Source organism: Lissotriton vulgaris, chromosome 6 (genome assembly GCF_964263255.1).
Source record: "Lissotriton vulgaris chromosome 6, aLisVul1.2, whole genome shotgun sequence".
NCBI classification, from domain to species: domain Eukaryota; kingdom Metazoa; phylum Chordata; class Amphibia; order Caudata; family Salamandridae; genus Lissotriton; species Lissotriton vulgaris.
This window is the reverse complement of record NC_141694.1, coordinates 1,811,086,517-1,811,100,449: the sequence shown is the minus strand read 5'-3', so window position 1 is coordinate 1,811,100,449 and position 13,933 is coordinate 1,811,086,517.

Genomic DNA, 13,933 nt, shown 5'->3' with positions numbered 1-13,933 from the left:
ATCGATCACTTTATGTTGCAGGAGTGGAAAACACAACTGCCCTTGACCATTTATCTTTACTGCGTTCCTACGTATTATACCTTTTATCCGTCATGTAATTGGACTGCTTTATTTCACTTGCCTTTTACTGATTCGAAAACAGTGACTAAAAGTAAAAACTTTACCAATGTAAATACTACTACCATGTTTTGTTTTAAAAACCTTTATTGTGAAAATGTCAGTATACAAATACGGGCCTATAACCACGTGGGCCAGCCACGGAGCAAACTGGAATCGTATATGATGAGGAGACATTTACACTGTAGAGGAACGTAACGAGCGGGCCATTAGGTTGCAGGAACTAAGGTGTCTAACAGTTGCGGAATCGGTGGACGTACATTTTGTAATTAAAATACGACAGGGCCACTTACAAAAAAAATATCTAGATATACATTTGCGGGCAAGTACCATGGGTGACGTTAATTCGAACTTTCAATAGTACAGTAATCAATAACACATCAGAACCTAATATCAATAGGGATGTCGAAATATTCAATCAATTCTCGTCCCCGCCCGCCATGAGCATCAAAACTGCATTCATATCTCGTGATATCAAGGTTGTTCAACCAGTACACAACACGGAGTTACGAGTCCCATTTATACCGGCGCCATTTTGGGCGAGGCCGGGCAGGTCCAAGATATAGTCAAAATGTCTCCACCAACCATCGGCCAGACCAGAACCCCTTTCGGCCCTTTATGCTACAAGATGGTGTCTTCCATTCAGAAAATATTCTTGGCAGCATTTTTAAAGGAAAGATAAACCGCCGTTCTCCTAGTGAGTCTCACATTGTTACATTTAGGAAGAATGTTGAAGAGTAGTATGTTGAAAATCTGAAGCCATTGTTCTACAAACTCTCAATCAGCCTTGGATGGAAAAAAAAATCCTGAAGAATGTACAAACTGAAAACCAATTTTTGTCTGTATAGCCTCAACAGCAACGCTTGAGTCAGCTTTGTGTGAAGCCGCCATTTTGATTCAATCAATAACGTCCCCCTGTACACATTCAGGGACCTGGTCGTGTCTTCAGGTCAAACGGATTGTGGGACAAGATGCAGAAAAGAAAAGGAAAAAAGTTCCGCCGGACCTCGGGAGCCGGCCGCCTATGTCATGGGCGATCTTTGGCCACACCAGGGCAATAGTGAAGCTGCAGCAGGTGCAAATAAGCTTCAGACAGTGTTACAAGCACTGCTCAGAACTCTCAACTATGGCACTCAACATCCAGGACTTGCTATCCGGATCTTGGTGCCTTGTGCTGGTTCTGACCTATTCACACATCGGTCCACTACTGACATCACCTCATAAGCCAACGGGGCACCCCACGCCGACTTTCGGCGCAGCATTGTAGGATGGCCACACCAGTGCGGCAACTTGCTGGACACCACCTCGGTGTCATCCGGATCTCGGCGCGTTCGAGTCACTGTACCGCAAGAGTGACCGGAACTTATCTGGACACGCCGTCTTTCGGCGCAGCATTGTAGGATGGCCACACCAGTGCGGCAACTTGCTGGACACCACCTCGGTGCCATCCGGAACTCGGTGCGTTCGAGTCACTGTACCGCAAGAGTGACCGGAACTCAGCTGGACAAGCCGTCTTTCGGCGCAGCATTGTAGGATGGCCACACCAGTGCGGCAACTTGCTGGACACCACCTCGGTGCCATCCAGATCTCGGCGCGCTGTGCTGCCTTCGGCCTACTGTAGACGCAAGTGCGGACGCAACTCAGTTGGACGGCGAGTGAAACGCTAAGGGGCGCCCCACTGCAGCCGAGGAGCCTCCATCTTGGGGGAGACGCACAGCCCCTACTGACTGACGCGACCTCACAGGCCAACGGGCGCCCCACGCCGACTTTCGGCGCAGCATTGTAGGATAGCCACACCAGTGCAGCAACTTGCTGGACACCAACTCGGTGCCATCCGGATCTCGGCGCGTTGTGCTGCCTTCGGCCTATTCGCACATCGGTCCGCTACTGACGCCGCCTCACGTGCCAACTGATTTTTTTACGCTTTTTGTAGCCCTATGCCGCATAACAGGTCATGTGACTTGTTTATAAAACTTTTCATTGGTTCATTTTACTTTTGGTTTCCTAATGATGGAAGACTAGGTCATGTGACCTAAAAATAACACTTTTCATTGGATTAAAACATTTTTTTTTCCCAAACGATGAAAGCCCCACCTTGTTTCTGGATGTTTCAGACTGAAGCTGGCGTCAGCATGAAAGCACCACCATCTCGTGGCTCCGTCGTGGTCATTCCGCGAGCAATCATGGCAGCCACTCCCCACCGGAAGCCTGCAGGAGTCGAGGGCCCCCAAGACTTTTGTAGAATCTTCACGGCTGAGGGGACGCTTTCGAGAATGGAGCCCAAGCCCTAGCAGGCAAGCGTCCGAGTTCTAAGGTGTCCCAGGGCCATTTTAGTGGACCAGGCCCAAATCTGAAGAGCCGTCCGCCATTTTAAGAGTCCTATGGCAGCCGCCTATCGCTGCACCGCAAGAGTGGGCGCAACTCAACTACATGGTGAGCGAGACGCTGTAGCCGCAAGAGCGGGCGATAAACAGCTGAATGGAGGATGAGGCACAGTGTAGCAAAAGCGGGCGGAATGGCAACTGAAACGGTAAAGGGGCGCCCCAGTACAGCAGACGAGCCTCCACCTGGGGAGGCCCATTCACGCCGCCTCCCCCAGGCCCCCCCCGGGGCGCCCCACGCCGTTTTTCAGAGCAGCATTGTAGGATACCAAAACCAGTGCGGCAACTTACTGGACATCACCTGGGTGCCATCCACATCTCAGCACGTTCTGCTGCCTTGGGACTTTTCGCACCACAGACCGCTACTGACGAGGCCTCCCCGCGCACCCCCCGGGGCGCCCCACGCTGTTTTTCTGAGCTGCATTGTAGGATACCAAAAACCAGTGCGGCACCCAGGTGACATCACCGGGGTGCCGTCCAGAACTCAGCACGGTGTGCTGCCTTGGGACTATTCGCACAAAAGACAGCTAATGACCATTGTTGCTTCTTTTTTCAAAAAAATGTTTAAATGTATTTACAGTTTTTGTTGCGTTCTATATATTTATAAGTTAATAAAGTTTTATAATCCTACTACTTTGTTGGAGTACTATATATTTTTAATAAATCGGGTGAATGGGGCCTTGAATCGGGTTATTGTCATGTGTGGGCTTTGGAAGTGTGCTGCTACAGGATCGGACATTTCAAACTCAAATGCACGTTCTTTTTCTTACCTTTACGAAGCATGGAGCGCAATAGCAGGCAGAGAAAGGGTGATGCAAGTGTTGAACACTGCCTGGCCTGGCAAGTTGCTGGCAGTGCCCCCCCCCGCCCGCTCCTGAAAGAGGGCACACACACACCGCCGCCCCGAGTACTTCACAAATCTTTAAAAGACCATGCGCTTGTTAATGAGGCTTAAATGGTTTATCACCCCTTCTAGAGCCCCTGCATCGGCCCTCTGACGTTTCCTGGAAGAATTAGCACGTAACACAATACCAAGCCCTGTCAGCTGAAACCCCCGAGGAATCGGGTTTTTGCTTGCAGGAATCGGGAGGCGGGAGACTAGCACTGAAATCGGTAGTCTCACGCCTGAATCGGGAGGGTTGGCATGTCTGGATTCTCTACAGCTGGGGCCATAAACTACATCTGCAGGGCTAGGTGATAGCCTGGGACCGGCCTGGACAATCGGACACAGAGGAAGAGGAGTGTCAGAGGGTGCGGTAGTGAATAGGGTGAAAGGGAGGTGTCGGGCGGGCACAGGGTGTGATTCTCAGGGAAGAGCAGCGCAGATGGGGGGAAGTTTATGGCCCATGCATGAGAGAGAGAGCGGGGTGACCAGTGCGTGGGGGAGATGCTTGCGAGGGTGGGGAGCCGTGCTGGGAATCGACGGCGTGCAGAGAGTGGGTCTGGTCAAGGCATCTAAAATGGCTGCCGTGCACGACAAAATTGTGGCATTGGAAAAAAGGCAAGATGGCGCAGACAATGTTTATCAATAAGGATTCATTTATAACAAAATATTTTATCGCAGTGACAAATTGGCACCGAATCGAACGTTCACAGACGTCACGCAGCAAAAAAAAAAAAACGCTCACGCACAGCCGCTGGAATACATGTATCAACATATATGAGCCTCCTCAGCCACCCTCAGAAAACATAAGGGGTCCGGATACGTCTCCCGTACCCCCTCATACCTAGTAATTTAATTAAAGCGAAACACAAAATGGCGAATTCCCGTTTCGCTACCAGTTTGCGGCCCAGTTCGCGGCCCGGGAAGCGCTTCTACCGTGAAAAATCAATTTTTTTTTATTTTCCCCACGGGACCCTTTAATAACCCCAACATCATTCCTAGGGGGTCAAGAGGGGTCTACCTTGCCCCCTTTCATTAAATTGCCCCTTCGTTTTTCACCTCTTCTTCTCTCTCGATCCTACCGAGAGATAAGATGGCGGCCGCTCCGGACTGTTTAGAATGTTGACAGACACCGGAAAGCCAATCAGCTTCGCATCACAAAGTTCCGTTTCGCGAAAAGTAAGCGGACCGGAGCGCAGCCCGGAGCACTGTTACAGATATATATCTTGTTTTGAACGTTAATTTCTCAAAATCCACTGGAGCACATATATTGAGACCTAGCAAAGGCACATCGGGCTAACAGTCCCTACAATTTTGCCAAGTTTCGTGCAAATCCATTCAGCCGTTCGAGCTAAAAGTGAGGCCAACCGCCCTATGAAAATTAACATGGGAAAAATGCGTTTTGGGACCCCCCTTTTTTCTCGGCCTCCCCTTGACGAAACCCCCCCGAATTTTCAAGGGCTGCTCAGAAACAAAATGTGCCATTTTCCTGAAAATTTCAGCCGATTCCGTCCACAAAAGCCAAAGTTATTAGACATAGAATTTTCAAAAATCCCATAGGGAAAAAATCCTAACGATATATACCTACTGGCGACAGCCAGTAGGTAATATATATGTGTATATATATATATATATATATTACCTACTGGCGGTCGCCAGTAGGTAGTTATAGTTAGGATTTTTTTCAATGTTAATTCTCAAAATTCTATTTGGAATAACTTTGGCACCGGTTGACGAATCTGCCTGAATATTTCCTGAAAATGGCCTCGCAGCGCCCCGGTCCTTCCCTGAAAGTTTGGGGGGGATTCGTAATGCAAGGGCCGAGATAAAAGGGGGGTCCCAAAACGCGTTTTCCCCATGTTAATTTCCATAGGGCGGTCGATTTCACTTTTAGCTCGAACGGCTGAATGGATTTACACCAAACTTGGCAAAATTGTAGGGACTGGTAGCCCGATGTGCCTTTGCTATGTCTCAAGATATGTGCTCCAGTAGATTTTGAGTAATTTAGGTTCCAAAAAATATATATATCTATAGCCGCGCCCCGGTACGCGCACCGGAAAGCGCTCCGGGCGCGTCACGCGACTTGCGCACCGAAAGCTGATTGGCTGTTGGTTGTCTGTAAACATTCTAAACAGTCCGGAGCGGCCGCCATCTTGTGTCTCGGTAGGATCGAGACATTAGAGGTGGCCAAAACAAAGGGGTAAAAGACTATAAGGGGGCAGAGTAGACACCCCCTATCCCCCTAGGTTTGATGTGGGGGCCATTAAAGGGCCCCGCGGAGTCTCGAATTTTTTTTTTTTCGATTTTCCCGGGGGAAGCGCCCGGTACGCGCACCTGGGAGCGGACCGGGGAGCGTACTATGAAACAAAAAATCACTTTAAATTTTTTTATGTTTATTAATTGGTTTTTTTTGTTGTTTTTTTAATTTTATTGATTTTTAAAAAAATTTTATTTAAAATTATTAACTAAAAATGTATTCCTCTGATTCTTTTTCATAATTTAATAAAACTTGTAACATAATATTGTCCGGTATTTCCTCATAATTATAAGTACATGATTCCATTTGTTCCATACATTCTATGAACTGTTTATCCAAAGAGTCATCCATGAAATCAACTTCATCTTTTTGCTCTTCTGGTTTTTCCACCTTTACTTCGATAGAAGTAACATTTGCTTGATTTTCACCTTCCATTTTCTTTCTGAAAATTGCATACAAATTAACTATATTAGTAGAGTTAGGGTACTGTATACCAGAGAAGCCTAATTCAATCCATAACTATTACAGAGAAGTCTATCTCAATCTATAACTATTACAGAGGGATAGTATATAACTAAAAGAATATTTTTTCTTAAATTAACTTAAAGTGTACAACATACTTCCAAAATACCAACTTACCTTGGAGAAATCAGTTGAAGTTGTCAGTGTTATTTGTTTTCAAATGTACTTCTGGAAGCAGTAGTCAAAATGGCTGTGTTTCCCTCTCTTCTTTTATATATATTCTTGTACTTAACCAATCAAACGTCAGGAAATATTCAAAGTCAATGAAAGAAACTTTTTAATTGGTTGTGAATTCTCACACTTCATATGTGTTTTTGTCATGTAATTTACCTCAGGATATTTAGACAGGCCTGTAGCCTAAATGTCTCAATGGAATTCCACCAAATTTGGGCAAATGGTAGGGACTGCTATGTAGTAGGACGTATTCTATATTTGATGAAAGTGTCTCCAGTGGTTTTTCTGAAAATTACTTTCCCACCTTTTTTTGGAGCACTTACCGGTGCGCGCTCCGATACGCGCACCGGCAGCGTAACGGAAGTCCTCCATTTTGTGTTTCGGTACAATCGAGACACAAGATGGAGGGCAAACAATGTTCGGTATGGTTAGAAGGGGGCACAGTAGAGACTTCTTGACCCTCTAGGTTTTCTGAGGGGGGCTTAGGAGGCTCATAAACGTAAAAAAAAAAAAAAATCTTTAATTTTTCGCGGGGGGAGCGCCCGGTACGCGCACCGGTAAGCGTACCGGAACGCGTACTTTGGTGAAAAATAGTGAAAAAAGTTAGAAAAAGATAAACGTTTTGAATGATCAGAGGTAGGGTAGCTCTGAAAAGAGCTTTTGAGTTCTGTGGCTGATTTAGGTACCTACAAGTAGGTTCCCATGCACAGTCTTAAATTCAGGAGGAATATTCTATTTCCTTCATCTGAGAAGTGCACACCATCTCTTCTGTAGATATCTTGCATGTTGTAACGCAAGTTGTTATTGTATATTGGACCCATTCCATAGTCTCTCATGTAAGCAGAAACAGATTTATTCACATGTTTCCGTGCTTTCTCAAATTGTGGACAAAATTGGTTGGACCAGTTCCATTTCTGTCTTTGGCATATATTTGAATATACCAAGGCAGTTTGTGGAAAAAGTATCATCAATTGATGAAAGGTGTCCTTTAAGAGCATTTCCAGACCAACCCCAGTCATAGTGCCCAAATCATTTCCACCACAGTGCACTATTAAAAGGTCTGGGCTTGACAGATGCAAAAAGGTTTTCACCAATGGTATCAATTGATGACATTTTAATCCTCTCTGGCCAATCCACTTGATTTCCACATTTGATAAATCAAGGTTGTGATAATTTCTGCTTGTTGCATACCTTTGAGCCCAGTGGATGTAGCTATGTCCTATAATCCATACAGAATATATGATGTGAGAAGGTTCTGGTGCAGTCAGATGAAGTGTAGGAATGAAATGGCAGTTGGAACAGTAGGAGTTTACAAAAAATAATTGTGGATCACAAGCAATGATTGGTGGATTCAGATAGTTGAAAACTGAAAGTTAGGGTGCATGGTTGTGTTGTGTTAAAGAAGCAATTTGAATGGTTAAAAAAAAGTCACTAAAAGCTAAAATACCCTGGATAGGCTGGTGTATTGAGAGGTCAAACATCCTTGCTGAGGTAATTTGCAACATTGTACAATAAACTTTTGAACCTGAGAGTTCAGTTAGGAGGGAGTTGCTATGGTAACAGATAGAAAGATCTGAGAGGGGGAAGGGTGTTGGTTTGAAAATAGTGAGGGAAGACTTTTGATTGGTTTAATTAAGGCATATGTGTACAAAGTTAGAGATTTTCTATGCCAGTCTTGGTTTCAGTGTATTGAGTGCACACTTTTTGCTCTGCTAAAGAGAAATTGGTGTGTGTGTCTGAAACTGTTTTCAATCTCCAAAAGCATTTGTAAAGGTAAGTAATGATTTATTTAATTTAGATAGAGACTTGTTTGCTCTATGGAGAATATTTAGAAGCAGATAGTTATGTTTTAGAAGTCAAATGTTTTTGGATTTTTTATAATGCTTGATATCAACATTTGAAAGATAGAGGATTTGTCTTTGGGGAAACAGTGACGTTTCAAAAGTGATATTCTGTGCTTGTACATAGGTTCTGCGCAGTGTTTCTTATATGTTATTCAAAAAACGATTTTGGGTGCAAATGAATAGTATTTTCATTTGGCCCTTATTTATGATTGCACTCTTGTGGCGCAAGACCTTCATAAATAAGGCCCTGACTTTGTTTGCTGATATTGAGTGGTGTACATAGGTTCTGTGCAGTGTTTCTTACATGTTAATCAAAAAACGATGTTTGGGTGCAATTGATTGGTATTTGCATTTGGCCCTTTTTTATGATTGCCTTGTGCAGCTGATGCATCACTTTAAACATGGGTAATAAGTGACGCACTGGTGGCGCAAGGCCTTCATAAATAAGGCTCTGACTTTGTTTGCTGTTGATTTGATTTTGGAATTTTGATAATGCTTGATATCAACATTTGAAAGATAGAGGATTTGTATTTGGGGAAACAGTGACGTTTCACAAGTGATATTCTGTGCTTGTACATAGGTTCTGCGCAGTGTTTCTTACATGTTATTCAAAAAACGATTTTTGGGTGCAATTGATTGGTATTTGCATTTGGCTCTTTTTTATGATTGCCTTGTGCAGCTGATGCATCACTTTAAACATGGGTAATAAGTGACGCACTGGTGGCTCAAGGCCTTCATAATTAAGGCCCTGACTTTGTTTGCTGTTGATTTGTTTTTGGATTTTTTATAATGCTTGATATCAACATTTGAAAGATAGAGGATTTGTATTTGGGGAAACAGTGACGTTTCAAAAGTGATATTCTGTGCTTGTACATAGGTTCTGCGCAGTGTTTTTTAAATGTTATTCAAAAAACGATTTTGGGTGCAAATGAATGGTATTTTCATTTGGCTCTTATTCATGATTGCCTTATGCAACTGGTGCATCACTTTATACATGGGAAATAAGTGACACTCTTGTGGCGCAAGACCTTCATAAATAAGGCCCTGACTTTGTTTGCTGATATTGAGTGGTTGTACATAGGTTCTGCGCAGTGTTTCTTACATGTTATTCAAAAAACGATTTTTGGGTGCAACTGATTGGTATTTGCATTTGGCCCTTTTTTATGATTGCCTTGTGCAACTGATGCATCACTTTAATCATGGGTAATAAGTGACGCACTGGTGGCGCAAGGCCTTCATAAATAAGGTCCTGACTTTGTTTGCTGTTGATTTGTTTTTGGATTTTTGATAATGCTTGATATCAACATTTGAAAGATAGAGGATTTGTATTTGGGGAAACAGTGATGTTTCAAAAGTGATATTCTGTGCTTGTACATAGGTTTTGCGCAGTGTTTCTTATATGTTATTCAAAAAACGATTTTGGGTGCAAATGAATGGTATTTTTATTTGGCTCTTATTTAGGATTGTCTTATGCAACTGGTGCATCACTTTATACATGGGAAATAAGTGACACTCTTGTGGTGCAAGACCTTCATAAATAAAGCCCTGACTTCTTTTGCTGATATTGAGTGGTTGTACATAGGTTCTGCGCAGTGTTTCTTACATGTTATTCAAAAAACGATTTTTGGGTGCAATTGATTGGTATTTGCATTTGGCCCTTTTTTATGATTGCCTTGTGCAACTGATGCATCACTTTAAACATGGGTAATAAGTGACGCACTGGTGGCGCAAGGCCTTCATAAATAAGGTCCTGACTTTGTCTGCTGATATTGAGTGGTTGTACATAGGTTCTGCGCAGTGTTTCTTACTTGTTATTAAAAAAACGAATTTTGGGTGCAATTGATTGGTATTTGCATTTGGACCTTTTTATGATTGCCTTGTGCAGCTGATGCATCACTTTAAACATGGGTAATAAGTGATGCACTGGTGGCGCAAGGCCTTTATAAATAAGGCCCTGAGTTGCTATTGTATAAACTTAAATATGTTGCAATTTATTGTTTATATTGTTTGCTTTTTGACAATACTTTGTTGTTTGCTAATAGTGGTCTTTCATGTGTTTTTTTAACAGAACAACAGATTCAAATCAACTTCTGAAAAGCAAGCAAAAATGCCTTCAAGGCAAAGAATTATCAAAAATACCATACGGAAAAGGAGAACATCAACAACAGAGTTTATGGAATCTTCTACAACAACTACTTCAAAAACACCAGAAAAGCTTCTGATAAGCCAATTAAGTCTTTTCTTCGCAACATATGTCGTAGAAAAAAATGATATTGCTAATGTGAATATTCAGAAAAAGTCAACAAATCTAAAAAGGAAGGAGAGGCCCACAAAAAATGTCTCGATTGGAGCAGGAGAGAAGAGAATGGATAGCAATAGAAGGGTAAATCTTTTTAGGGACATTCGTAGGCGAATGTTTCGCAATAGGGTAGTTTTAAATTTGCTAAAAAATGATAAGAAAAGTAAACTGAGAGCTGCTTTTTACAAGAAAAGTGTAGAAAAGATTGTTGATCAGGCTTTTGAAGTTAAGAAAAAATTATTTATTTTTATAATCAATAGAATTAAGATACTTAATAAGGCTATTGATGTTTTCAAATCGAACAGTAGATGGAAAAGAATTATTAATCGGAGTATTTTTTGTGAAGTATTTTCTGGTGAATGGATGCATAGTTCAAGTTCTGAGCCTTTTTTCAATGAGGAGAGTTACTTTCAGGAAAATTATTTGGTGCATGCAGTTGACACCAGTGGTCGAGCATATGAGGTGAAAGATAGTTGCGTGATGGAAAAAGAGAAACTTGTATCTAGAGATGCAGAAGAGGTGTTAGCTGATGAAGTTTTAGGGAGACGTACTAAGGGTCCAGTGTACACATGGAAATGCAGTAGTATTTGTAGTGTGCGACCGGAATCAATCGATTTGCTTCGAAACTTCTTACGTACATATAGTAAGAAAAGTCTCAAACAAAAAATGAAGATCTTGCAAGAGTAAGATCCTTGCAGAGTGAGAGAAAGCACAGGTTTGCATGGGCATTCACTGGCTTGTCTTTCTAGAAAAGTTTGTCGGACTGTTTTTCATCATTTTAGGATGTTAGCAGTGCATCATAATAAGGTGAGGAAATTAGTGAGAAAGTTGTATTATGCAAAAAGTCCAGCACTTAAGCTTAAACAGTTAAACAGTGCTCTTTTGCATGGATCTGAAGTGGATGTGAAGACTATTTGTGAAGAAATTGAGTTTTGTTATTTTGGGAACAAAGAGGACAGTGTAGAAATAGATATAGTAATGGATGGTAATGCAGAAGATAATGGACAGATTTCAAGTATAGAAATGTTTGATGAGGAAATTATCAAGTTTAAGGTGAAATCAAGTGAAAGGCCTAATTTAACTTGTGTGTGTTGTCGACGGACTCATTATAAGATTCAGACTAGGTTACCTGATTTATATGCAAAAAGTGAATTGGAAAATAATAGTGAATGGAAGGATTTTGTAAGTTATTTGTTGGTGGAGAATTCTTTTGATTTGAGTTTGGATCAGCGTATTTGTAATTATTGTTTAAATAAATTAAATGAAAATAAAATGCCTGCTAGAGCAGTTTATAATAATCTTCAGTTGATAGATATTCCTTCTGAATTGTTGGATCTAAATACTTATGAATCTATTTTGATTCAATGTGTCCATCCTTTTCAGGCTATTGTACGCATGGAGCCTAAGACAGGGAAATTGCCTGCATCAGATTTACTGAGAGGATTAAAGGGAAGAGTTGTTTACTTGCCTCTAGATGTAAAGAAAAATATTGATACAATTGGTGTAGAAAGAGTAGAAGAAGATCCTTTAGTTATTCTAGTTAATGGGGTTCCAACAAAGAGTAATCTGGCAAGATTTAGTGGATGTTAAAAAAGTCAAAAAGGCAACGTTGTATTTGGTCAAAAACAATGAGTACTACAAAGATGTAAGTGTTGGAGCAGAGGAAACAGCTATAGAAGAAGATAGTGATTCTTCAGTTGGTCAAATTGAAAAAGTTGATGTGTCTAGAAGTGAAGAAATATATGAACATTATACTGTTCATCCTTTGCATTCCAAAGAAGTAATGGGAAATGCAATTGACTTGTTTAAAATGAAAGCAGCATAAGGAAGTCCCATTAGTGTATGGGAAGAAAGTTTGGAAGCTCTTTGTTTTCCACAATTATTTCCAACAGGTCGTGGTGGACGATATGATGATCGACCAGTTCAAATTCCTGCAGCTGAATACCAGACTCTAAGATTATATGCTGAAGATCCAAGGTTTCGTCAATGCATTCCATATTTGTTTCATCTACTGTTTGAAAGTGATTTGTCTGGGCTTTCTTATGCAGTTAATCATATATTAAAAAGTGGAGCTCATTTGCAAAATGTTTGTGCAAGGGACTTTATGGAGAAAGTTAATCTGCAAGACAGTATTTTGGAATCTCAGCTAATCAATCTCATGGCATGTCAACGTGGAACCAACGAGTATTGGTTTCGTCGTCATGGAGAATTGAAATGTATGCTAAGAAACTTAGGAACTCCTACATGGTTCCTCACTCTTAGCTGTGCTGAGTATGCATGGGACGATTTACTTCAATTTCTACGAGAGGCAAATGAAAACATACCAAATATAGAATTGAAAACACCAGGAGAACTGTGTTCTTTGGATCCAGTGAATGTTTGCAGATATTTTAATCATAGATTTGAAGCTATGATGTCTTTTATTACCAACAAAAAAAATCCTCCCCTTGGAGAGGTTTTGGATTTCTTTTGGAGGAAGGAACATCAAGCGAGAGGTGCTCCTCATATACATATGTTGTTGTGGATTAAAGATGCACCCAAATTTGGATCAGATTCAGATGTAACAGTGATGAGTTTCATTGAAGAGTATTCAACATGTGTTGTTCCAAAATCTACTGAAGAAAACAATTTAAGGCAACAAGTTTTACGTTTTCAATCTCATCGTTGTGGAAAGTACTGTTGTCGAAAATTTAAAAACAAGGAAAAGTACTACACGAAATGTCGTTTTGCATTTCCTCGACCAGTGATTTCTAAGGGAAGAGTAAATAATTTGATGTCATCTCTACGACATACTGTGATGAGGAAATCTCCCAAAAATACATACAATTTGAAAAGAAATGAAGAATCTAAGTACATCAACGATTAGAACCCAGTGATTTTGTCCATGTGGAATGCTAACATGGATATTCAGTTCGTTGCTGACAACTCTATTGCTGTGGCTCGATATGTGACATCTTACATCACAAAAAAAGAAAAGACAGAACTGAAGGAAATGTGGGAGGACATTTCACATGAAAAGAGTCTAAGCAAGAAATTATACAGTTTCAGTCTGAAGATGTTGTCGCATCGAGAAATTGGAGCATATGAATGTTCTGATCGGTTATCATCAGCAAGTCTCTGTGCCAAATCAAGAACAATCATTTGGGTGAGTCTAGGTCTTGCTGCAACACGAAACCGAGTTTTGAAATCTGTACAAGAAATTGAATATTTGGGGGAGAAAGAACCAAACAGTACAGATATTTTGAAGACAAATATGTTGGATACATACTATCCAAATATAAGTACTCACCTTGAGAACACTTGTTTGTATGACGTTCTGCAAAACTACAGTTATAAAAGGAACATCACAGAAGATATCAATAATGGAAAATATGCACTCATTGGCTATAAAGGATGTCTAGTGAAACAGAAAAAAGGCCATTTGATTAATCATCGAAAATTGAGTTGTGAAGTTCC